The sequence below is a fragment of the Phyllobates terribilis genome, unplaced genomic scaffold (assembly GCF_046119375.1).
Source record: "Phyllobates terribilis strain yellow unplaced genomic scaffold, ASM4611937v1 Scaffold_1__5_contigs__length_1240528914, whole genome shotgun sequence".
NCBI lineage: Eukaryota > Metazoa > Chordata > Amphibia > Anura > Dendrobatidae > Phyllobates > Phyllobates terribilis.
The window spans coordinates 230,701,214-230,728,301 of record NW_027362761.1 but is presented as its reverse complement, the minus strand read 5'-3'; the positions used below and the strand labels follow the sequence as shown (position 1 = coordinate 230,728,301).

Below are 27,088 nucleotides of genomic sequence, written 5' to 3'. Positions count from 1 at the left end.
AATATGGGGGACCTGGATGGGAGGCCATGTCTGCAATATGAGGGACCTGGATGGGAGACCATGTCTGCAATATGGGGGACCTGGATGGGGGACCATGTCTGCAATATGGGGGACCTGGATGGGGGACCATGTCTGCAATATGGGGGACCTGGATGAGGGATCATGTCTGCAATATGGGGGACCAGGATGGGAGACCATGTCTGCAATATGGGGGACCAGGATGGGAGACCATGTCTGCAATATGGGGACCATGTCTGCAATATGGAGGAACTGGATGGGAGACCATGTCTGCAATATGGGGACCATGTCTGTAATATGGGGGACCTGGATGGGAGACCATGTCTGCAATATGGGGACTATGTCTGCAATATGGGGACCGTGTCTGCAATATGGGGGACCTGGATGGGAGGCCATGTCTGCAATATGAGGGACCTGGATGGGAGACCATCTCTGCAATATGGGGGACCTGGATGGGAGACCATGTCTGCAATATGGGGGACCTGGATGGGAGACCATGTCTGCAATATGGGGGACCTGGATGGGAGACCATGTCTGCAATATGGGGGACTTGGATGGGAGACCATGTCTGCAATATGGGGAGCCTGGATGGGAGACCATGTCTGCAATATGGGGGACCTGGATGGGAGACCATGTCTGAAATATGGGGGACCTGGATGGGAGACCATGTCTGCAATATGAAGGACCTGGATTGGAGACCATGTCTGCAATATGCAAATCTGGATGGGAGACCATGTCTGCAATATGCAAATCTGGATGGGAGACCATGTCTGCAAGATGAGGACCAGTTCAAAAGGTGTATAGAAAATAAAATGGTATCACTAAAAATGTCACTGTGTCATGCAAATAATGCGGCCCCCCAAATTAAATGTTTTTCTGTGTGCGGCCCATATGCCCAGCTGAGCTTGAGACCCCTGATATAGACAGTATACAGCGGGAGTTCTGTATATAAACGGTATATAGCAATAGCTCTGTATATAGACAGTATATAGCAGTAGTCAGTATATATAGCAGTAGCTCTGTATATAGATAGTATATAGCAGTAGTTCTGTATATAGACAGTATATAGCAGTAGTTCTTTATATAGACAGTATATAGCAGCCGTTCTTTATATAGACAGTATATAGCAGTAGTTCTGTATATAGACAGTATATAGCAGTAGTTCTGTATACAGACAGTATATAGCAGTAGTTCTGTGTATAGACAGTATATAGCAGTAATTCTTTATATAGACAGTATATAGCAGTAGTTCTGTATATAGACAGTATATAGCAGTAGTTCGGTATACAGACAGTATACAGCAGTAATTCTGTATACAGACAGTATATAGCAGTAGTTCTGTATACAGACAGTATATAGCAGTAGTTCTTTATATAGACAGTATATAGCAGTAGTTCTGTATACAGACAGTACATAGCAGTAGTTCTGTATATAGACAGTATATAGCAGTAGTTCTGTATATAGACAGTATATAGCAGTAGATCTGTATACATACAGTATATAATCGTAGTTCTGTATATAGACCGTATATAGCAGTAGCTCTGTATATAGACAGTATATAGCAGTAGTTCTGTATATAGACAGTATATAGCAGTACTTCTGTTTATAGACAGTACATAGCAGTAGTTCTGTATACAGACAGTATATAGCAGTAGTCAGTATATATAGCAGTAGTCTGTGTATAGACAGTATATAGCAGTAGTTCTGTGTATAGACAGTATATATAGCAGTAGTTCTGTATATAGACCGTATATAGCAGTAGCTCTGTATATAGACAGTATATAGCAGTAGTTCTGTATATAGACAGTACATAGCAGTAGTTCTGTATATAGACAGTATATAACAGTAGTTCTGTATATAGACAGTATATAACAGTAGACAGTATATATAGCAGTAGTTCTGTATATAGATAGTATATAGCAGTAGTTCTGTATATAGACAGTATATAGCAGTAGCTGTGTATATAGAGTATATAGCAGTAGTTCTGTATATAGACAGTATATAACAGTAGTTCTGTATATAGACAGTATATAGCAGTAGCTCTGTATATAGACAGTATATAGCAGTAATCAGTATATATAGCAGTAGTTCTGTATATAGACAGTATATAACAGTAGTTCTGTATATAGACAGTATATAGCAGTAGCTCTGTATATAGAGTATATAGCAGTAGTTCTGTATATAGACAGTATATAGCAGTAGCTCTGTATATACAGTATATAGCAGTAATCAGTATATATAGCAGTAGTTCTGTATATAGACAGTATATAACAGTGGTTCTGTATATAGACCGTATATAGCAGTAGCTCTGTATATAGAGTATATAGCAGTAGTTCTGTATATAGACAGTATATAGCAGTAGCTTAGTATATAGACAGTACACTGTGTTCCAAATTATTATGCAAATAATATTTTCTCAGATTCTCCCAAATTACCTATATGAATTGCAGTCATTGTAATTTTCCAGTCAAATAACTATTAGAGTACAATTGAAAGGTTTTTGTACAAACTGCCTATGATAACAGTATATTTTTAAAAAAATAAAAAACTCAAACTGCACTCAAAATGCATGTTCCAAATTATTATGCACAGCAGAGTTTTCAACCTTTTCATTTTAATAAAGAACAAAAAAATGGTCATTTTTTAAATTATAAGCATTAGCAGGTTATTACAAACTGAAATCAAACAGTTTTCAACTCAAAACTTTATTCTATGTGATGTTACATTTGCACATAGGACCGCTTGTTCGAAAGGAGCTTCTGAACTCTCTCGTCCATTGAATTTGTCAGGTTTTGGATGGTTTCTGCTTTGTTTTGCATGAGGACAGAATACCCTCCCAGAGCTGTTGCTTAGATGTGAACTGCCTCCCGCCATCATAGACACTCCTTTTGATGATGCTCCAGAGGTTCTCAATGAGGTTGAGGTCAGGGGAGCATGGGTGCCACACCATAAGTTTGTCCCCTTTTATGCCCATAGCAGCCAGAGATGCAGATGTGTTATGTGCAGCATGAGACGGGGCATTATCATGCATGACAATGATCTTGCTGCGGAATGCACGGTTCTTCTTCTTGAACCATGGAAGGAAGTGCTGTTTGAGAAACTCAACATACATTATGGAGTTCATCTTTACCCCTTCAGGGATCCTAAAAGGGCCGACAATCTCTCTCCCCATGATTCCAGCCCAAAACATTACTCCACCTCCTCCTTGTTAGCGCCGTAGCCGTGTTTGCATGGGGTGTCCATCAACCAGCCATCCTCCACTCCATCCATCTGGACCATCGAGATCATTTCATGCATGATAATGCCCCGTCTCATGCTGCACATAACACATCTGCATCTCTGGCTGCTATGGGCATAAAAGGGGACAAACTTATGGTGTGGCACCCATGCTCCCCTGACCTCAACCCCATTGAGAACCTCTGGAGCATCATCAAAAGGAGTGTCTATGATGGCGGGAGGCAGTTCACATCTAAGCAACAGCTCTGGGAGGGTATTCTGTCCTCATGCAAAACAATTAAAGCAGAAACCATCCAAAACCTGACAAATTCAATGGACGAGAGAGTTCAGAAGCTTCTTTTGAACAAGGGGTCCTATGTGAAAATGTAACATCACCTAGAATAAAGTTTTGAGTTGAAAACTGTTTGATTTTAGTTTGTAATAACCTGCTAATGCTTATAATTTCAAAAATGACCATTTTTTTGTTCTTTATTAAAATGAAAAGGTTGAAAACTCTGCTGTGCATAATAATTTGGAACACGCAGTTTGAGTTTTTTATTTTTTAAAAAATATACTGTTATCATAGGCAGTTTGTACAAAAACCTTTCAATTGTACTCTAATAGTTATTTGACTGGAAAATTACAATGACTGCAATTCATATAGGTAATTTGGGAAAATCTGAGAAAATATTATTTGCATAATAATTTGGAACACAGTGTATATAGCAGTAATCAGTATATATAGCAGTAGTTCTGTACATAGACAGTATATAGCAGTAGCTCTGTACATAGACAGTATATACCAGTAGTCAGTATATATAGCAGTAACTCTGTATATAGACAGTATATAGCAGTAGTTCTGTATATAGACAGTATATAGCAGTAGTTCTGTATATAGACAGTATATAGCAGTTCTTTATATAGCTAGTATATAGCAGGTCAGTATATATAGCAGTAGCTCTGTATATAGACAGTACACAGCAGGGGTCCTCAAACTACGGCCCGCGGGCCGCATGTGGCCCGCGGAGGACTTTTATCCGGCCCGCCGGGCTGTGGGCAGAGGAGAGCGGTGTCAGCGCCCGCCCTTCCCCCCGCTTTCTCAGAGCCCCGGCAGCCCGATACTTACCTCTCCCCGAGCCTCCGCAGATCCGCCGTCTTCCTGGTCTGCGCTCCCTGTGACGTCTCAGGTCAGAGGGCGCGGTGACGTCTTTACACCGCGCCCTCCCGAGTGCCGTCACAGGGAGCGCAGAGAGGGACAACGCCGGAGACGCTGGAGTCCGGACCTGAGCAGCGGCAGCAGGCAAGGAGGGAGGTGAGTATTGGATTTTTTTTTTTTTAATGTATGGAGGCATGGGACATAATATTAGGGGTGACATCCTGCATGTGGCATTATATGGGGGGGGGGTGACATCCTGAATGGGGCATTATATGGGGGGGGGTGACATCCTGAATGGGGCATTATATGGGGGGGGTGACATCCTGAATGGGGCATTATATGGGGGGGTGACATCCTGAATGGGGCATTATATGGGGGGGTGACATGCTGCATGGGGCATTATATGGGGGGTGACATCCTGAATGGGGCATTATATGGGGGGGTGACATGCTGCATGGGGCATTATATGGGGGGTGACATCCAGCATGGGGCATTATATGGGGGGGTTAGTGACATCCAGCATGGGGCATTATATGGGGGGGTGACATCCTGAATGGGGCATTATATAGGGGGTTGACATGCTGCATGGGGCATTATATGGGGGGTGACATCCAGCATGGGGCATTATATGGGAGGGGTGACGTGCTGCATGGGGCATTATAAAGACAGGGGAGTGATATCCTGCATGTGTCATTATATGGGGGGGGGTGACATCCTGAATGGGGCATTATATGGGGGGGGTGACATCCTGAATGGGGCATTATAAAGACAGGGGAGTGATATCTTGCACGGGGCATTATATGGTGGGAGAAAGGGAAATCCTGCATGGGGCATAATAAGGGGGGAACAGCCTGCATAGGGCATTATAAGGGGGAAACAGCCTGCCTATTGAGGACCTATGCTGCCTATTGGGGACATTTACTTGCCTATTGGGGACATTTACCTGCCTATTGGGGATATTTACCTGCCTACTGGGGACCTATGCTGCCTATTTGAGACATTTACCTGCCTATTTAGGACATTTACCTGCCTATTGGGGACCTATGCTGCCTATTGGGAACATTTACTTGCCTATTGGGGACATTTACCTGCCTATTGGGGACCTATGCTGCCTATTTGGGACATTTACCTGCCTATTGGGGACATTTACCTGCCTATTGGGGACCTATGCTGCCTATTGGGTACATTTACCTGCCTATTGGAGACCTATGCTGCCTATTGGGGATATTTACCTGCCTATTGGGGACATTTACCTGCCTATTGGGGACATTTACCTGCCTATTGGGGACCTATGCTGCCTATTGGGTACAGTTACCTACCTATTGAAATACCGGTTGATTTAACTTTACTTGTTCTTCATTTTAAATATTGTATTTGTTCCTGTATTGTTTTTTGTACTACAAAATAAGATATGTGCAGTGTGCATAGTAATTTGTTCATAGTTTTTTAAAAAACTATATTCCGGCCCTCCAATGGTCTGAGGGACCGTGAACTGGCCCCCTGTTTAAAAAGTTTGAGGACCCCTGGTATACAGCAGTAGCTCTGTATATAGACAGTATATAACAGTAGTTCTGTATATAGACAGTATATAGCTGTAGCTCTGTATAAACAGTATATAGCAGTAGTTCTTTATATAGATAGTATATAGCAGTAGCTCTGTATATAGACAGTACATAGCAGTAGCTTTGTATATAGACAGTATATAACAGTAGTTCTGTATATAGACAGTATATAGCAGCAGTTCTGTATATGGACAGTATATAGCAGTAGCTCTGTATATAGACAGTATATAGCAGTAGCTCTGTGTATAGACAGTATATAGCAGTAGCTCTGTATATAGACAGTACATAGCAGTAGTTCTGTGTATAGACAGTATATAGCAGTAGCTCTGTATTAAGACAGTATATAGCAGTAGTTCTGTGTATAGACAGTATATAGCAGCAGTTCTGTATATAGACAGTATATATAGCAGTAGTTCTGTGTATAGACAGTATATATCAGTAGTTCTGTATATAGACAGTATATAGCAGTAGCTCTGTATATAGACAGTACATACCAGTAGTTCTGTGTATAGACAGTATATAGCAGTAGTTCTGTGTATAGACAGTATATAGCAGTAGTTCTGTGTATAGACAGTATATAGCAGTAGCTCTGTATATAGACAGTACATACCAGTAGTTCTGTGTATAGACAGTATATAGCAGTAGCTCTGTATATAGACAGTATATAGCAGTAGCTCTGTGTATAGACAGTATATAGCAGTAGTTCTTTCTATAGACAGTATATAGCAGTAGTTCTTTCTATAGACAGTATATAGCAGTAGTTCTGTATATAGACAGTATATAGCAGTAGTTCTTTCTATAGACAGTATATAGCAGTAGTTCTGTATATAGACAGTATATAGCAGTAGTTCTTTCTATAGACAGTATATAGCAGTAGTTCTGTATATAGACAGTATATAGCAGTAGCTCTGTATATATAGCAGTAGTTCTGTATATAGATAGTATATAACAGTAGTTCTGTATATAGACAGTATATATAGCAGTAGTTTTGTATATAGACAGTATATAGCAGTAGTTCTGTATGTAGACAGCATATAGCAGTAGTTCTGTATATAGACAGTATATAGCAGTAGTTCTGTATATAGACAGTATATATAGCAGTAGTTTTGTATATAGACAGTATATAGCAGTAGTTCTGTATGTAGACAGCATATAGCAGTAGTTCTGTATATAGACAGTATATAGCAGTAGTTCTTTCTATAGACAGTATATAGCAGTAGTTCTGTATATAGACAGTATATAGCAGTAGCTCTGTATATATAGCAGTAGTTCTGTATATAGACAGTATATAACAGTAGTTCTGTATATAGACAGTATATACAGTTATATGAAAAAGTTTGGGCACCCCTATTAATCTTAAGCTTATTGTTTTATAAAAATTGGTGTTTTTGCAACAGCTATTTCAGTTTGATATATGTAATAACTGTTGGACACAGTAATGTTTCTGCCTTGAAATGAGGTTTATTGTACTAACAGAAAATGTGCAATCTGCATTCAAACAAAATTTGACAGGTGCATAAGTATCGGCACCTCACCAGAAAAGTGACATTAATATTTAGTAGATCCTCCTTTTGCAAAAATAACAGCCTCTAGTCGCTTCCTGTAGCTTTTAATGATTTCCTGGATCCTGGATGAAGGTATTTTTGACCATTCCTCTTTACAAAACAATTCCAGTTCAGTTAAGTTTGATGGTCGCCGAGCATGGACAGCCCTCTTCAAATGATCCCACAGATGTTCAATGATATTCAGGTCTGGGGACAGGGATGGCCATTCCAGAACATTGCAATTGTCCCTCTGCATGAATGCCTGAGTAGATTTGGAGCGGTGTTTTGGATCATTGTCTTGCTGAAAGATCCATCCCCTGCGTAACTTCAACTTTATCCCAGATTCTTGAACATTATTGTCAAGAATCTGCTGATAATGAGTGGAATCCATGCATCCCTCAACTTTAACAAGATTCCCGGTGCCTGCATTGGCCACCCAGCCCCAAAGCATGATGGAACCTCCACCAAATTTTACTGTGGGTAGCAAGTGTTTTTCTTGGAATGCTGTGTTTTTTTGCCGCTATGCAGAACGCCTTTTTGTATGACCAAACAACTCAATCTTGGTTTCATCAGTCCACAGGACCTTCTTCCAAAAAGAAATTGGCTTCTCCAAATGTGCTTTTGCATACCTCAGCCGACTCTGTTTGTGGCGTGCTTGCAGAAACGGCTTCTTTCGCATCACTCTCCCATACAGCTTCTCCTTGTGCAAAGTGCATTGTATAGTTGACCGATGCACAGTGACACCATCTGCAGCAAGTTGATGCTGCAGCTCTCTGGAGGTGGTCTGAGGATTGTCCTTGACTGATCTCACCATTCTTCTTCTCTGCCTTTCTGATGTTTTTCTTGGCCTGCCACTTCTGGCCTTAACAAGAACTGTCCCTGTGTTCTTCCATTTCCTTACTATGTTCCTCACAGTGGAAACTGACAGGTTAAATCTCTGAGACAGCTTTTTGTATCCTTCCCCTGAACAACTATGTTGAATAATCTTTGTTTTCAGATCATTTGACAGTTGTTTTGAGGAGCCCATGATGCCACTCTTCAGAGGAGATTCAAACAGGAGAACAACTTGCAAGTGGCCACTTTAAGTAGCTTTTCTCATGATTGCATACACCTGGCTATGAAGTTCAAAGCTCAATGAGGTTACAAAACCAAAAAAAGTGCTTTAGTAAGTCAGTAAAATGTAGGTAGGAGTATTTAAAACAAGAAAATGATAAGGGTGCCCATACTTATGCACCTGTCAAATTTTGTTTGAATGCAGATTGCACATTTTCTGTTAGTACAATAAACCTCATTTCAAGGCAGAAACATTACTGTGTCCAACAGTTATTACAAATATCAAACTGAAATAGCTGTTGCAAAAACACCAATTTTAATAAAACATTAAGCTTAAGATTAATAGGGGTGCCCAAACTTTTTCATATAACTGTAACAGTAGCTCTGTGTATAGACAGTATACAGCAGTAGTTCTGTATATAGACAGTATATAGCAGTTCTTTCTATAGACAGTATATAGCAGTAGTTCTGTATATAGACAGTATATAGCAGTAGCTCTGTATATATAGCAGTAGTTCTGTATATACAGTATATAACAGTAGTTCTATATATAGACAGTATATAGCAGTAGTTCTGTATATAGACAGTATATAACAGTAGCTCTGTATATAGACAGTATATAGCAGTAGTTCTGTATATAGACAGTATATAACAGTAGTTCTGTATATAGACAGTATATAGCAGTAGTTCTGTATATAGACAGTATATAACAGTAGCTCTGTATATAGACAGTATATATAGCAGTAGTTTTGTATATAGACAGTATATAGCAGTAGTTCTGTATGTAGACAGCATATAGCAGTAGTTCTGTATATAGACAGTATATAGCAGTAGTTCTGTATATAGACAGTATATAACAGTAGCTCTGTATATAGACAGTATATAGCAGTAGTTCTGTATATAGACAGTATATAACAGTAGCTCTGTATATAGAAGTAGTTTTGTATGTAGACAGCATATAGCAGTAGCTCTGTATATAGACAGTATATAGCAGTAGTTCTGTGTATAGACAGTATATAGCAGTAGTTCTGTATATAGACAGTATATAACAGTAGCTCTGTATATAGAGAGTATATAGCAGTAGTTCTGTATATAGACAGTATATAACAGTAGCTCTGTATATAGACAGTATATTACAGTAGAATAAATCCTATAGAGAGAAGGAAATACCACAAATTTCAAAAAAATAAATAAATCCAAATACCTCAAAACTCAAAATGCAAAGTCCAGAAAAGAGGTATAAAGAGACTACAATATTATCAAGTACAATTAATATATTTTATTTCATTCAAGTACAATCAAATAAAAAACAGACAACAAGACAAAAAATTAAAAATGAATAAAACATAATTAAAATACAGCTCAGGAGGGGGATGCTCACAATAAATATTCCACATTGATCTCCTATATAAAGACGTGTATATATTTGAATGACAACCAAATTTGATTCACAGTAATTAAATGTATAATAATAGATTAAATACACATAATCATCTCTAATAGCAGCATAATATTCAAAAAAACAATAAACAATATATCAAAAAACCAATATATATAGGTACATGTAAAGTGCTTGTGCATTAAACATATGTATATATGCAATTGATTAACAATGAAAGTTTTGGCTGCAAAGAATCAAATCGTGTCACACACAAACCCTTGATCAACGGGTTACATAAACAGTATATAACACAAAGGAGACCATGATTATAAAAGGTAAGATTGGAGACATACCCCGGTCCCCTCACACCACTCCAACGCCGTTTCGCTCCTTGCTTCGTCAGGGAGTGTGGTGTGAGGGGGAGTGGTGGAATAAATACAAGGCATGCAGCTGCTGGCCATAATTAATAAATGCAAGCGCCTTACTATTGGGCGCCGCCAGCCGCGTATGCGCCCCTGCAGACACTTCCGGGGCAGAAGGTCCGGAGCGCGTCACTGAAGGGCGGATTGCCATTCATGACGCGCTCACGTGCCCAACCACTCCGGAGGTCCGCAAGGCGCACGCACGCTGCGGCGCACGACGCTCACAGCAGCCATGTTGAGGTATGGCAAAAAGCCATGGCGATACCCAAGCCTAAGGTTTACAGGAGCAGATTATAAAGAAAAACAAAGAATACATGGAAGTATTATTATAAAACAGAAAAAATAAAGAACAGTGGACAACCAAGAAAGAGAGCAAATCAAAAAAGAACAAAACCAAAGAGATAAGGTAAAAGTTGAAGGTATATGTGAATATATATATATATATATATATATATATATATATATATATATATATATATATATATATATATATATATATATAATAATTTAAAATCAACATAATTGATAAGGAAAAGAAAAAGGGAGAGAAAAAAATAAATAAATAAATAAAGGGAGAAAGGAGAAAGAATAAAATAATAAAGAATGAGAAAAATGAAAAATATAAATAATTATAAATATCAATCAGTGAATAATAATACACAAAATGTGAAATCCAAATATGTGTAAGGACTAAACATGTGTATGGTGCAAATTTGATGTAAGTACTTGAATGTCATACAATCTTAAATAAAGTGCAAATCAGTGAAATTATAAACATATGTATGAATATGAATGTGTATGAGAATGAGAATATATAAATATATAAAGTGAAATTTATACAAGATAAAGTGCTAAATGCATAATGTCCAAAAAAAAAAAAGGGATAAGACTTGTGCATGAATGTACCGTCTAGCATCCATATACAACCAATACACATGAAGTTAAACATATCCCAGATACAAAACCCATGCATCCATGCACACAAAGACCAAACATAGCACATACTTCCAAAACTATGAATCATTACACCCATAACCCCACATGTCCATGTACCCAAAGGAAAAGTCATGACCTCAAAGATTGAAAATACAAAATGCCTGCTCATACCTCAACAGAAAGATGCATACATAAATATATCCAAATATAGATATCTAATATCATGCACCTGTAACACCTCTCCACCCATCAAAAAAAGGGGGGGGAAAGAGCCTACGTTCACAAAGAAAAGATAAAAACATAAAAAAGTATAAATAAAAGACAGTGGCCGCAGCAGAGTCACCTATATCTCATGGTAAGAACAATTAGCTTATAGAAAACTCACAAAGCCCCATTGATCATTTAGTCCATCTGGTCTCATACTCCTCAATACAGTAATCCATTTACATTCCATCTGTGACAATTTTTTGGCAAGATTTCCCTTTCTAATATTTGGATAAAGTCAATCAATTTCTCGACATTTTAGTAGATATTCCTGGTGTGGATGATGTTCTCTGAAATGTCTAGCCATAGGTTTCAATTTGGCACTGGCTTCCAAGTCCTCTGGTTGTAATTTCATAGCTGATTTAATGTCTTTAATGTGTTCCAAAATGCGGACTCGCAATTCTCGTGTTGTCATTCCAACATAGTACAAACCACAGGGGCAGATAGCCAGGTAGATGATAGATGATGTCCGACAATTTATATAATGCAGGATCTTGTTCTCCCGAGTGCCTGTTGAATCACAGAAGTTATTAGTCTTCCCCAAATATCTACATGCCTTACAGCTCCCACATTGCCAACATCCCCATTTCGGGCCCTTAGAATTAAAAATAAATTTAGAAGGAGGTGTTCTGTGGTGACTGTGAACCAACATATCCTTCATCGTTTTTTCCATGTCTAGCCGTGAGACTTGGTCTATCTGATATAAAGGAGGATATAGTCGCATCTTGTCTTAGAATGGGCCAATATTTGGCTACTACTTCAGACATCTCTTTCCATCTTGAATTGTAGTCAGTAATAAGTCTCGTGCAACCCCTCACATCTCCCTTCTTATCTTTGGCTGAGACAAGAAGGGACTGTCTATTCAAATGTTTAGCATGCACATAAGCCTTATCAACATTCTGTTTTCTATATCCGCGTTGGATGAATCTACGTTCAAGGTCCCTAGCCTGGTGTTCAAAATCATTTTCCTGGCTACAAATCCGTTTTGCCCTAATAAACTGACCTGTGGGTATGGCTCTTATCACATGTGTCGGATGTGCTGATCTGGCATGCAGAAAGGAATTTACACTCGTATCCTTCCGGTAAATATCAGTATTTATTCTTCCATTTGTATTGATCCTGATGCAGAGATCCAGAACGTTGATTGTAGTTTGACTTATAACTGAAGACAATTTAATGTTGAATATATTGTTGTTCAGATGTACCAAGAAGAGATCCAGAAGTTCACGGGAGCCCTGCCAAATAAATAGTATATCATCTATAAATCGTATCCATCATACAACTGAACTAGAAAAAATATCATCATCCTTTTGTAACTGTTCTCTCTCCCACCATCCCAGAAAGAGGTTTGCGTACGATGGGGAACAGGCCGCCCCCATCTCCACTCCCCTCTTCTGTAGAAAGTGATGATCTTTGTACAAAAAATTATTGTGGGTGAGAACATACTCCATCAAGATTAGAACCAATTCAGATAGGCATTTGTTCAAATTTTGACTTTCCAGGAAAAACCTCACTGCTCTTAGACCATGTTAATGCTCAATGTTTGCATACAAAGACTCGACGTCACATGCAACCAAAAACGTATCTGGCTCCATGTGAACGCTATCCAATCTTTGTAAAACTTCAGTGGAATCTTTCACATAGAAAGGCAACTCACTAACAATAGGTTTTAAATAAAAGTCCAAAAACTTTGATATAGGTTCAGTCAGGCTCCCATTGCCTGATAAGATCGGACGACCTGGTGGATTTTTCAAATCCTTATGCACTTTCGGCAATAAATATAAATGTTGGAATTAATGGGTAATGTACCTTAAGGGTATGTGCACACGATGCAGAAATGAAGCAGAAAATTTCTGCATCTCCCTAGCATAAAAAACGCATGCAAATTGTGCATGCGTTTTTCCTGCGGAATACATGCGGATTCACATGCATTTCCGCATGTGGATTGACAAGAGCTTTCCAGGCGATTTTAGCATCACCTGGAAAGTGCTTGACAACCTGGTCACACTGTATAAATCCATGCAACCGGCATGGATTTATATAGAGTGACCCGAGAGAGTGGTAAAAATAAAAAATAAATGTATACTTTACCCTCTGATGGCCCGCGCTGTCCTGCTCAATCCGTTCTCCCTCGCCGGCAACTTTGAATTGAAAGACCTGCCGACGTCAGCGTCACGTGACCCGTCACATGACTCTGACATCAGCGCAGGTCCTTCAACTCACTGCAAAGTGCCGGGAACCAAGCAGGAGCGCTGCGCGGGCCGACAGAATGTAAGTATATATTTATTTTTTTCTTTTTTTTACAGCTTTTTTAATGGTACCTGGGTGTGGATGAGACTCTCCTTTCCTCTACACCCGGGTACCATCCGCACATTAGAACGCGCCAATAGCGCAAGTACAAATGCAGTCTTGCGGAATTGGCGCGTTCTAATGCAAGTCAATGGCGGCAAAAACGCCGCGTTTACGCAAAATTAATTGACATGCTGCGGATTTTTGAGCGCAGCGTTTACGCTGCGGAAAAATCCGCATCATGGGCACAGCACATGCGGATTTCAATTGGGGAACATTGCTGCCCTTCTACCATGTGTTTTTAATGCGTTTCTGCAGCTGCAAAACCAACGCGGAAACGCATTAAATACGCATCGTGTAAACTCAGACTAAGGCCTTCCATCAAGCCCTTTGAGTATATAGCAGTAGCTCTGTATATAGACAGTATATAGCAGTAGTTCTCTGTATAGACAGTATATAGCAGCAGTTCTGTATATAGACAGTATATAGCAGTAGTTCTGTATATAGACAGTATATAGCAGTAGTTCTGTATATAGACAGTATACAGCAATAGTTCTGTATACAGACAGTATATAGCAGTAGTTCAGTATATAGATAGTATATAACAGTAGTTCTGTATATAGACAGTATATAGCAGTAGTTCTGTATACAGACAGTATATAGCAGTAGCTCTGTATATAGACAGTATATAGCAGTAGATCTGTATATAGACAGTATATAGCAGTAGTTCTGTATATAGACAGTATATAGCAGTAGTTCTGTATATAGACAGTATATAGCAGTAGCTCTGTATATAGACAGTATATAGCAGTAGTTCTGTATATAGACAGTATATAGCAGTAGCTCTGTATATAGACAGTATACAGCAGTAGTTCTGTATATAGACAGTATATAGCAGTAGTTCTGTGTATAGACAGTATATAGCAGTAGCTCTGTATATAGACAGTATATAGCAGTAGATCTGTATATAGACAGTATATAGCAGTAGTTCTGTATATAGACAGTATATAGCAGTAGCTCTGTATATAGACAGTATATACCAGTAGACAGTATATAGCAGTAGTTCTGTATAGAGACAGTATATAGCAGTAGCTCTGTATATAGACAGTATACAGCAGTAGTTCTGTATATAGACAGTATATAGCAGTAGTTCTGTGTATAGACAGTATATAGCAGTAGTTCTGTATATAGACAGTATATAGCAGTAGTTATGTGTATAGACAGTATATAGCAGTAGTTCTGTGTATAGACAGTATATAGCAGTAGCTCTGTATATAGACAGTATATAACAGTAGTTCTGTATATAGACAGTATATAGCAGTAGCTCTGTATACAGACAGTATATAGCAGTAGCTCTGTATATAGACAGTATATAGCAGTAGTTCTGTGTATAGACAGTATATAGCAGTAGTTCTGTATATAGACAGTATATAGCAGTAGTTATGTGTATAGACAGTATATAACAGTAGTTCTGTATATAGACAGTATATAGCAGTAGCTCTGTATATAGACAGTATATAACAGTAGTTCTGTATATAGACAGTATATAGCAGTAGCTCTGTATACAGACAGTATATAGCAGTAGTTCTGTATATAGACAGTATATAGCAGTAGTCGGTATATATGGCAGAAGCTCTGTATATAGACAGTATATAACAGTAGCTCTGTATATAGACAGTATATAACAGTAGTTCTGTATATAGACAGTATATAGCAGTAGCTCTGTATATAGACAGTATATAACAGTAGTTCTGTATATAGACAGTATATAGCAGTAGCTCTGTATATAGACAGTATATAGCAGTAGTCAGTATATAATAGTAGTTCTGTATATAGCAGTAGTTCTGTATATAGACAGTATATAGCAGTAGCTCTGTATATAGACAGTATATAACAGTAGCTCTGTATATAGACAGTATATAACAGTAGTTCTGTATATAGACAGTATATAGCAGTAGCTCTGTATATAGACAGTATATAACAGTAGTTCTGTATATAGACAGTATATAGCAGAAGCTCTGTATATAGACAGTATATAACAGTAGTTCTGTATATAGACAGTATATAGCAGTAGCTCTGTATACAGACAGTATATAGCAGTAGTTCTGTATATAGACAGTATATAGCAGTAGTCGGTATATATGGCAGAAGCTCTGTATATAGACAGTATATAACAGTAGCTCTGTATATAGACAGTATATAACAGTAGTTCTGTATATAGACAGTATATAGCAGTAGCTCTGTATATAGACAGTATATAACAGTAGTTCTGTATATAGACAGTATATAGCAGTAGCTCTGTATATAGACAGTATATAGCAGTAGTCAGTATATATAGCAGTAGCTTTGTATATAGACAGTATATAGCAGTAGTTCTGTATATAGACAGTATATAGCAGTAGTCAGTATATATAGCAGTAACTCTGTATATAGACAGTATATAGCAGTAGTTCTGTATATAGACAGTATATAGCAGTAGTCAGTATATATAGCAGTAGCTCTGTATATAGACAGTATATAGCATTAGTTATGTGTATAGACAGTATATAGCAGTAGTTCTGTGTATAGACAGTATATAGCAGTAGCTCTGTATATAGACAGTATATAACAGTAGTTCTGTATATAGACAGTATATAGCAGTAGCTCTGTATACAGACAGTATATAGCAGTAGCTCTGTATATAGACAGTATATAGCAGTAGTTCTGTGTATAGACAGTATATAGCAGTAGTTCTGTATATAGACAGTATATAGCAGTAGTTATGTGTATAGACAGTATATAACAGTAGTTCTGTATATAGACAGTATATAGCAGTAGCTCTGTATATAGACAGTATATAACAGTAGTTCTGTATATAGACAGTATATAGCAGTAGCTCTGTATACAGACAGTATATAGCAGTAGTTCTGTATATAGACAGTATACAGCAGTAGTCGGTATATATGGCAGAAGCTCTGTATATAGACAGTATATAACAGTAGCTCTGTATATAGACAGTATATAACAGTAGTTCTGTATATAGACAGTATATAGCAGTAGCTCTGTATATAGACAGTATATAACAGTAGTTCTGTATATAGACAGTATATAGCAGTAGCTCTGTATATAGACAGTATATAGCAGTAGTCAGTATATATAGCAGTAGCTTTGTATATAGACAGTATATAGCAGTAGTTCTGTATATAGACAGTATATAGCAGTAGTCAGTATATATAGCAGTAACTCTGTATATAGACAGTATATAGCAGTAGTTCTGTATATAGACAGTATATAGCAGTAGTCAGTATATATAGCAGTAGCTCTGTATATAGACAGTATATAGCAGTAGTTCTGTATATAGACAGTATATAGCAGTAGTTCTGTATATAGACAGTATATAGCAGTAGATCTGTATACAGACAGTATATAGCAGTAGCTCTGTATATAGACAGTATATAGCAGTAGTTCTGTATATAGACAGTATATAGCAGTAGCTCTGTATATAGACAGTATATAGCAGTAGCTCTGTATATAGACAGTATATAGCAGTAGCTCTGTATATAGACAGTATATAGCAGTAGCTCTGTATATAGACAGTATATAGCAGTAGCTCTGTATACAGACAGTATATAGCAGTAGCTCTGTATATAGACAGTATATAGCAGTAGCTCTGTATACAGACAGTATATAGCAGTAGCTCTGTATATAGACAGTATATAGCAGTAGTTCTGTATATAGACAGTATATAGCAGTAGCTCTGTATATAGACATAACAGTAGTTCCATATATAGACAGTATATAGCAGTCGTTCTGTATATAGACAGTACATAGCAGTAGTTCCGTATATAGACAGTATATAGCAGTAGTTCTGTATATAGACAGTATATAGCAGTAGTTCTGTATATAGACAGTATATAGCAGTAGTTCTGTATATAGACAGTATATAGCAGTAGTTCTGTATATATACAGTATATAGCAGTAGTTCTGTATATAGACAGTATACAGCAGTAGTTCTGTATATAGACAGTATACAGCAGTAGTTCTGTATATAGACAGTATACAGCAGTAGCTCTGTATATAGACAGTATATAGCAGTAGTTCTGTATATAGACAGTATATAGCAGTAGTTCTGTATATAGACAGTATATAGCAGTAGTTCTGTATATAGACAGTATATAGCAGTAGTTCTGTATATAGACAGTATATAGCAGTAGTTCTGTATATAGACAGTATATAGCAGTAGTTCTGTATATAGACAGTATATAGCAGTAGTTCTGTATATAGACAGTATATAGCAGTAGTTCTGTATATAGACAGTATATAGCAGTAGATCTGTATACAGACAGTATATAGCAGTAGCTCTGTATATAGACAGTATACAGCAGTAGTTCTGTATATAGACAGTATATAGCAGTAGCTCTTTATATACAGTACATAGAAGTAGTTCTGTATATAGACAGTATATAGCAGTAGTTTTGTATATAGACAGTATATAGCAGTAGATCTGTATATAGACAGTATATAGCAGTAGATCTGTATACAGACAGTATATAGCAGTAGTTCTGTATATAGACAGTATATAGCAGTAGTCGGTATATATGGCAGAAGCTCTGTATATAGACAGTATATAACAGTAGTTCTGTATATAGACAGTATATAGCAGTAGCTCTGTATATAGACAGTATATAACAGTAGTTCTGTATATAGACAGTATATAGCAGTAGCTCTGTATACAGACAGTATATAGCAGTAGTTCTGTATATAGACAGTATATAGCAGTAGTCGGTATATATGGCAGAAGCTCTGTATATAGACAGTATATAACAGTAGCTCTGTATATAGACAGTATATAACAGTAGTTCTGTATATAGACAGTATATAGCAGTAGCTCTGTATATAGACAGTATATAACAGTAGTTCTGTATATAGACAGTATATAGCAGTAGCTCTGTATATAGACAGTATATAGCAGTAGTCAGTATATATAGCAGTAGCTTTGTATATAGACAGTATATAGCAGTAGTTCTGTATATAGACAGTATATAGCAGTAGTCAGTATATATAGCAGTAACTCTGTATATAGACAGTATATAGCAGTAGTTCTGTATATAGACAGTATATAGCAGTAGTCAGTATATATAGCAGTAGCTCTGTATATAGACAGTATATAGCAGTAGTTCTGTATATAGACAGTATATAGCAGTAGTTCTGTATATAGACAGTATATAGCAGTAGATCTGTATACAGACAGTATATAGCAGTAGCTCTGTATATAGACAGTATATAGCAGTAGTTCTGTATATAGACAGTATATAGCAGTAGCTCTGTATATAGACAGTATATAGCAGTAGCTCTGTATATAGACAGTATATAGCAGTAGCTCTGTATATAGACAGTATATAGCAGTAGCTCTGTATACAGACAGTATATAGCAGTAGCTCTGTATATAGACAGTATAAAGCAGTAGCTCTGTATACAGACAGTATATAGCAGTAGCTCTGTATATAGACAGTATATAGCAGTAGTTCTGTATATAGACAGTATATAGCAGTAGCTCTGTATATAGACATAACAGTAGTTCCATATATAGACAGTATATAGCAGTCGTTCTGTATATAGACAGTACATAGCAGTAGTTCCGTATATAGACAGTATATAGCAGTAGTTCTGTATATAGACAGTATATAGCAGTAGTTCTGTATATAGACAGTATATAGCAGTAGTTCTGTATATAGACAGTATATAGCAGTAGCTCTGTATATAGACAGTATATAGCAGTAGCTCTGTATATAGACAGTATATAGCAGTAGTTCTGTATATAGACAGTATATAGCAGTAGTTTTGTATATAGACAGTATATAGCAGTAGATCTGTATATAGACAGTATATAGCAGTAGATCTGTATACAGACAGTATATAGCAGTAGCTCTGTATATAGACAGTATATAGCAGTAGTTCTGTATATAGACAGTATATAGCAGTAGCTCTTTATATAGACAGTATATAGAAGTAGTTCTGTATATAGACAGTATATAGCAGTAGTTTTGTATATAGACAGTATATAGCAGTAGATCTGTATATAGACAGTATATAGCAGTAGATCTGTATACAGACAGTATATAGCAGTAGCTCTGTATATAGACAGTATATAGCAGTAGTTCTGTATATAGACAGTATATAGCAGTAGCTCTGTATATAGACAGTATATAACAGTAGTTCCGTATATAGACAGTATATAGCAGTCGTTCCGTATACAGACAGTATATAGCAGTCGTTCTGTATATAGACAGTATATAGCAGTAGCTCTGTATACATACAGTATATAATCGTAGTTCTTTATATAGACAGTATATAGCAGTAGTTCTGTATATAGATAGTACATAGCAGTAGTTCTGTATATAGACAGTATATAGCAGTAGTTCTGTATATAGACAGTATATAGCAGTAGTTCTGTATATAGACAGTATATAGCAGTAGTTCTGTATATAGACAGTATATAGCAGTAGATCTGTATATAGACAGTATATAGCAGTAGATCTGTATACAGACAGTATATAGCAGTAGCTCTGTATATAGACAGTATATAACAGTAGTTCTGTATATAGACAGTATATAGCAGTAGCTCTGTATATAGACAGTATATAGCAGTAGTCAGTATATATAGCAGTAGCTTTGTATATAGACAGTATATAGCAGTAGTTCTGTATATAGACAGTATATAGCAGTAGTCAGTATATATAGCAGTAACTCTGTATATAGACAGTATATAGCAGTAGTTCTGTATATAGACAGTATATAGCAGTAGTCAGTATATATAGCAGTAGCTCTGTATATAGACAGTATATAGCAGTAGTTCTGTATATAGACAGTATATAGCAGTAGTTCTGTATATAGACAGTATATAGCAGTAGATCTGTATACAGACAGTATATAGCAGTAGCTCTGTATATAGACAGTATATAGCAGTAGTTCTGTATATAGTCAGTATATAGCAGTAGCTCTGTATATAGACAGTATATAGCAGTAGTTCTGTATATAGACAGTATATAGCAGTAGCTCTGTATATAGACAGTATATAGCAGTAGCTCTGTATACAGACAGTATATAGCAGTAGCTCTGTATATAGACAGTATATAGCAGTAGTTCTGTATATAGACAGTATATAGCAGTAGCTCTGTATATAGACATAACAGTAGTTCCATATATAGACAGTATATAGCAGTCGTTCTGTATATAGACAGTACATAGCAGTAGTTCCGTATATAGACAGTATATAGCAGTAGTTCTGTATATAGACAGTATATAGCAGTAGCTCTGTATATAGACAGTATATAGCAGTAGCTCTGTATATAGACAGTATATAGCAGTAGTTCTGTATATAGACAGTATATAGCAGTAGTTCTGTATATAGACAGTATATAGCAGTAGCTCTGTATATAGACAGTATATAGCAGTAGTTCTGTGTATAGACAGTATATAGCAGTAGTTTTGTATATAGACAGTATATAGCAGTAGATCTGTATATAGACAGTATATAGCAGTAGATCTGTATACAGACAGTATATAGCAGTAGCTCTGTATATAGACAGTATATAGCAGTAGTTCTGTATATAGACAGTATATAGCAGTAGTTCTGTATATAGACAGTATATAGCAGTAGTTCTGTATATAGACAGTATATAACAGTAGTTCCGTATATAGACAGTATATAGCAGTAGTTCTGTATATAGACAGTATATAGCAGTAGTTCTGTATATAGACAGTATATAGCAGTAGTTCTGTATATAGACAGTATATAGCAGTAGCTCTGTATATAGACAGTATATAGCAGTAGTTCTGTATATAGACAGTATATAGCAGTAGTTCTGTATATAGACAGTATATAGCAGTAGTTCTGTATATAGACAGTATATATAGCAGTAGTTCTGTGTATAGACAGTATATATCAGCAGTTCTGTGTATAGACAGTATATAGCAGTAGTTCTGTATATAGACAGTATATAGCAGTAGTTCTGTATATAGACAGTATATAGCAGTAGCTCTGTATATAGACAGTATATAGCAGTAGCTCTGTATATAGACAGTATATAACAGTAGCTCTGTATATAGACAGTATATAGCAGTAGTTCTGTGTATAGACAGTATATATCAGTAGTTCTGTATATAGACAGTATATAGCAGTAGCTCTGTATATAGACAGTATATAGCAGTAGTTCTGTGTATAGACAGCATATAGCAGTAGTTCTGTATACAGACAGTATATAGCAGTAGTTCTGTATATAGACAGTATATAGCAGTAGTTCTGTATATAGACAGTATATAGCAGTAGTTCTGTATATAGACAGTATATAGCAGTAGTTCTGTGTATAGACAGTATATAGCAGTAGTTCTGTGTATAGACAGTATACAGCAGTAGCTCTGTATATAGATAGTACATAGCAGTAGTTCTGTATATAGACAGTACATAGCAGTAGTTCTGTATATAGACAGTATATAGCAGTAGTTCTGTATATAGACAGTATATAGCAGTAGTTCTGTATATAGACAGTATATAGCAGTAGATCTGTATATAGACAGTATATAGCAGTAGATCTGTATACAGACAGTATATAGCAGTAGCTCTGTATATAGACAGTATACAGCAGTAGTTCTGTATATAGATAGTACATAGCAGTAGTTCTGTATATAGACAGTATATAGCAGTAGTTCTGTATATAGACAGTATATAGCAGTAGTTCTGTATATAGACAGTATATAGCAGTAGTTCTGTATATAGACAGTATATAGCAGTAGTTCTGTATATAGACAGTATATAGCAGTAGTTCTCTATATAGACAGTATATAGCAGTAGCTCTGTATATAGACAGTATATAACAGTAGCTCTGTATATAGACAGTATATAACAGTAGCTCTGTATATAGACAGTATATAGCAGTAGTTCTGTGTATAGACAGTATATAGCAGTAGTTCTGTATATAGACAGTATATAGCAGTAGTTCTGTATATAGACAGTATATAGCAGTAGTTCTGTATATAGACAGTATATAGCAGTAGTTCTGTATATAGACAGTATATAGCAGTAGTTCTGTGTATAGACAGTATATAGCAGTAGTTCTGTGTATAGACAGTATACAGCAGTAGCTCTGTATATAGATAGTACATAGCAGTAGTTCTGTATATAGACAGTATATAGCAGTAGTTCTGTATATAGACAGTATATAGCAGTAGTTCTGTATATAGATAGTACATAGCAGTAGTTCTGTATATAGACAGTATATAGCAGTAGTTCTGTATATAGACAGTATATAGCAGTAGTTCTGTATATAGACAGTATATAGCAGTAGTTCTGTATATAGACAGTATATAGCAGTAGTTCTGTATATAGACAGTATATAGCAGTAGTTCTGTATATAGACAGTATATAGCAGTAGTTCTGTGTATAGACAGTATATAGCAGTAGTTCTGTGTATAGACAGTATACAGCAGTAGCTCTGTATATAGATAGTACATAGCAGTAGTTCTGTATATAGACAGTATATAGCAGTAGTTCTGTATATAGACAGTATATAGCAGTAGTTCTGTATATAGACAGTATATAGCAGTAGTTCTGTATATAGACAGTATATAGCAGTAGATCTGTATATAGACAGTATATAGCAGTAGATCTGTATACAGACAGTATATAGCAGTAGCTCTGTATATAGACAGTATACAGCAGTAGTTCTGTATATAGATAGTACATAGCAGTAGTTCTGTATATAGACAGTATATAGCAGTAGTTCTGTATATAGACAGTATATAGCAGTAATTCTGTATATAGACAGTATATAGCAGTAGTTCTGTATATAGACAGTATATAGCAGTAGATCTGTATATAGACAGTATATAGCAGTAGATCTGTATACAGACAGTATATAGCAGTAGCTCTGTATATAGACAGTATATAACAGTAGTTCTGTATATAGACAGTATATAGCAGTAGCTCTGTATATAGACAGTATATAGCAGTAGTCAGTATATATAGCAGTAGCTTTGTATATAGACAGTATATAGCAGTAGTTCTGTATATAGACAGTATATAGCAGTAGTCAGTATATATAGCAGTAACTCTGTATATAGACAGTATATAGCAGTAGTTCTGTATATAGACAGTATATAGCAGTAGTCAGTATATATAGCAGTAGCTCTGTATATAGACAGTATATAGCAGTAGTTCTGTATATAGACAGTATATAGCAGTAGTTCTGTATATAGACAGTATATAGCAGTAGATCTGTATACAGACAGTATATAGCAGTAGCTCTGTATATAGACAGTATATAGCAGTAGTTCTGTATATAGACAGTATATAGCAGTAGCTCTGTATATAGACAGTATATAGCAGTAGTTCTGTATATAGACAGTATATAGCAGTAGCTCTGTATATAGACAGTATATAGCAGTAGCTCTGTATACAGACAGTATATAGCAGTAGCTCTGTATATAGACAGTATATAGCAGTAGTTCTGTATATAGACAGTATATAGCAGTAGCTCTGTATATAGACATAACAGTAGTTCCATATATAGACAGTATATAGCAGTCGTTCTGTATATAGACAGTACATAGCAGTAGTTCCGTATATAGACAGTACATAGCAGTAGTTCTGTATATAGACAGTATATAGCAGTAGCTCTGTATATAGACAGTATATAGCAGTAGCTCTGTATATAGACAGTATATAGCAGTAGTTCTGTATATAGACAGTATATAGCAGTAGTTCTGTATATAGACAGTATATAGCAGTAGCTCTGTATATAGACAGTATATAGCAGTAGTTCTGTGTATAGACAGTATATAGCAGTAGTTTTGTATATAGACAGTATATAGCAGTAGATCTGTATATAGACAGTATATAGCAGTAGATCTGTATACAGACAGTATATAGCAGTAGCTCTGTATATAGACAGTATATAGCAGTAGTTCTGTATATAGACAGTATATAGCAGTAGTTCTGTATATAGACAGTATATAGCAGTAGTTCTGTATATAGACAGTATATAACAGTAGTTCCGTATATAGACAGTATATAGCAGTAGTTCTGTATATAGACAGTATATAGCAGTAGTTCTGTATATAGACAGTATATAGCAGTAGTTCTGTATATAGACAGTATATAGCAGTAGCTCTGTATATAGACAGTATATAGCAGTAGTTCTGTATATAGACAGTATATAGCAGTAGTTCTGTATATAGACAGTATATAGCAGTAGTTCTGTATATAGACAGTATATATAGCAGTAGTTCTGTGTATAGACAGTATATATCAGCAGTTCTGTGTATAGACAGTATATAGCAGTAGTTCTGTATATAGACAGTATATAGCAGTAGTTCTGTATATAGACAGTATATAGCAGTGGCTCTGTATATAGACAGTATATAGCAGTAGCTCTGTATATAGACAGTATATAACAGTAGCTCTGTATATAGACAGTATATAGCAGTAGTTCTGTGTATAGACAGTATATATCAGTAGTTCTGTATATAGACAGTATATAGCAGTAGCTCTGTATATAGACAGTATATAGCAGTAGTTCTGTATATAGACAGTATATAGCAGTAGTTCTGTATACAGACAGTATATAGCAGTAGTTCTGTATATAGACAGTATATAGCAGTAGTTCTGTATATAGACAGTATATAGCAGTAGTTCTGTATATAGACAGTATATAGCAGTAGTTCTGTGTATAGACAGTATATAGCAGTAGTTCTGTGTATAGACAGTATACAGCAGTAGCTCTGTATATAGACAGTATACAGCAGTAGTTCTGTATATAGACAGTATATAGCAGTAGTTCTGTATATAGACAGTATATAGCAGTAGTTCTGTATATAGACAGTATATAGCAGTAGTTCTGTATATAGACAGTATATAGCAGTAGCTCTGTATATAGACAGTATACAGCAGTAGTTCTGTATATAGACAGAATATAGCAGTAGCTCTGTATATAGACAGTATATAGCAGCAGTTCTGTATATAGACAGTATATATAGCAGTAGTTCTGTGTATAGACAGTATATATCAGTAGTTCTGTATATAGACAGTATATAGCAGTAGCTCTGTATATAGACAGTATATAGCAGCAGTTCTGTATATAGACAGTATATATAGCAGTAGTTCTGTGTATAGACAGTATATATCAGTAGTTCTGTATATAGACAGTATATAGCAGTAGCTCTGTATATAGACAGTATATAGCAGTAGTTCTGTATATAGACAGTATATAGCAGCAGTTGTGTATATAGACAGTATATAGCAGTAGCTCTGTATATAGACAGTATACAGCAGTAGTTCTGTATATAGACAGTATATAGCAGTAGTTCTGTATATAGACAGTATATAGCAGTAGTTCTGTATATAGACAGTATATAGCAGTAGTTCTGTATATAGACAGTATATAGCAGTAGTTCTGTATATAGACAGTATATAGCAGTAGTTCTGTATATAGACAGTATACAGCAGTAGCTCTGTATATAGACAGTATATAGCAGTAGTTCTGTATATAGACAGTATATAGCAGTAGTTCTGTATATAGACAGTATATAGCAGTAGTTCTGTATATAGACAGTATATAGCAGCAGTTCTGTATATAGACAGTATATAGCAGTAGTCAGTATATATAGCAGTTCTGTGTATAGACAGTATATATCAGTAGTTCTGTATATAGACAGTATATAGCAGTAGTTCTGTATATAGACAGTATATAGCAGTAGTTCTGTATATAGACAGTATATAGCAGTAGTTCTGTATATAGACAGTATATAGCAGTAGTTCTGTGTATAGATAGTATATAGCAGCAGTTCTGTATATAGACAGTATATAGCAGTAGTTCTGTATATAGACAGTATATAGCAGCAGTTCTGTATATAGACAGTATATATAGCAGTAGTTCTGTGTATAGACAGTATATATCAGTAGTTCTGTATATAGACAGTATATAGCAGTAGCTCTGTATATAGACAGTATATAGCAGTAGTTCTGTATATAGACAGTATATAGCAGCAGTTCTGTATATAGACAGTATACAGCAGTAGTTCTGTATATAGACAGTATATAGCAGTAGTTCTGTATATAGACAGTATATAGCAGTAGTTCTGTATATAGACAGTATATAGCAGCAGTTCTGTATATAGACAGTATATATAGCAGTAGTTCTGTGTATAGACAGTATATAGCAGTAGTTCTGTGTATATATAGTATATAGCAGTAGTTCTGAATATAGACAGTA

General features: G+C 36.1%; 1 long non-coding RNA gene across 1 annotated transcript in view; it reads right to left on the bottom strand.

The window, feature by feature from the left end:
- Positions 1 to 10,922: 10,922 nt before the first annotated feature.
- LOC141254513 (uncharacterized) overlaps positions 10,923 to 27,088 on the bottom strand; it is a 55,187-nt gene continuing 39,021 nt past the window's right edge. The window contains exons 2-3 of the long non-coding RNA XR_012315565.1: positions 12,556 to 12,787; positions 10,923 to 12,062 (exon numbers count right to left, since the gene is read on the bottom strand). This is a non-coding gene — a long non-coding RNA (uncharacterized lncRNA). The remainder of the gene's footprint in view (positions 12,063 to 12,555; positions 12,788 to 27,088) is intronic.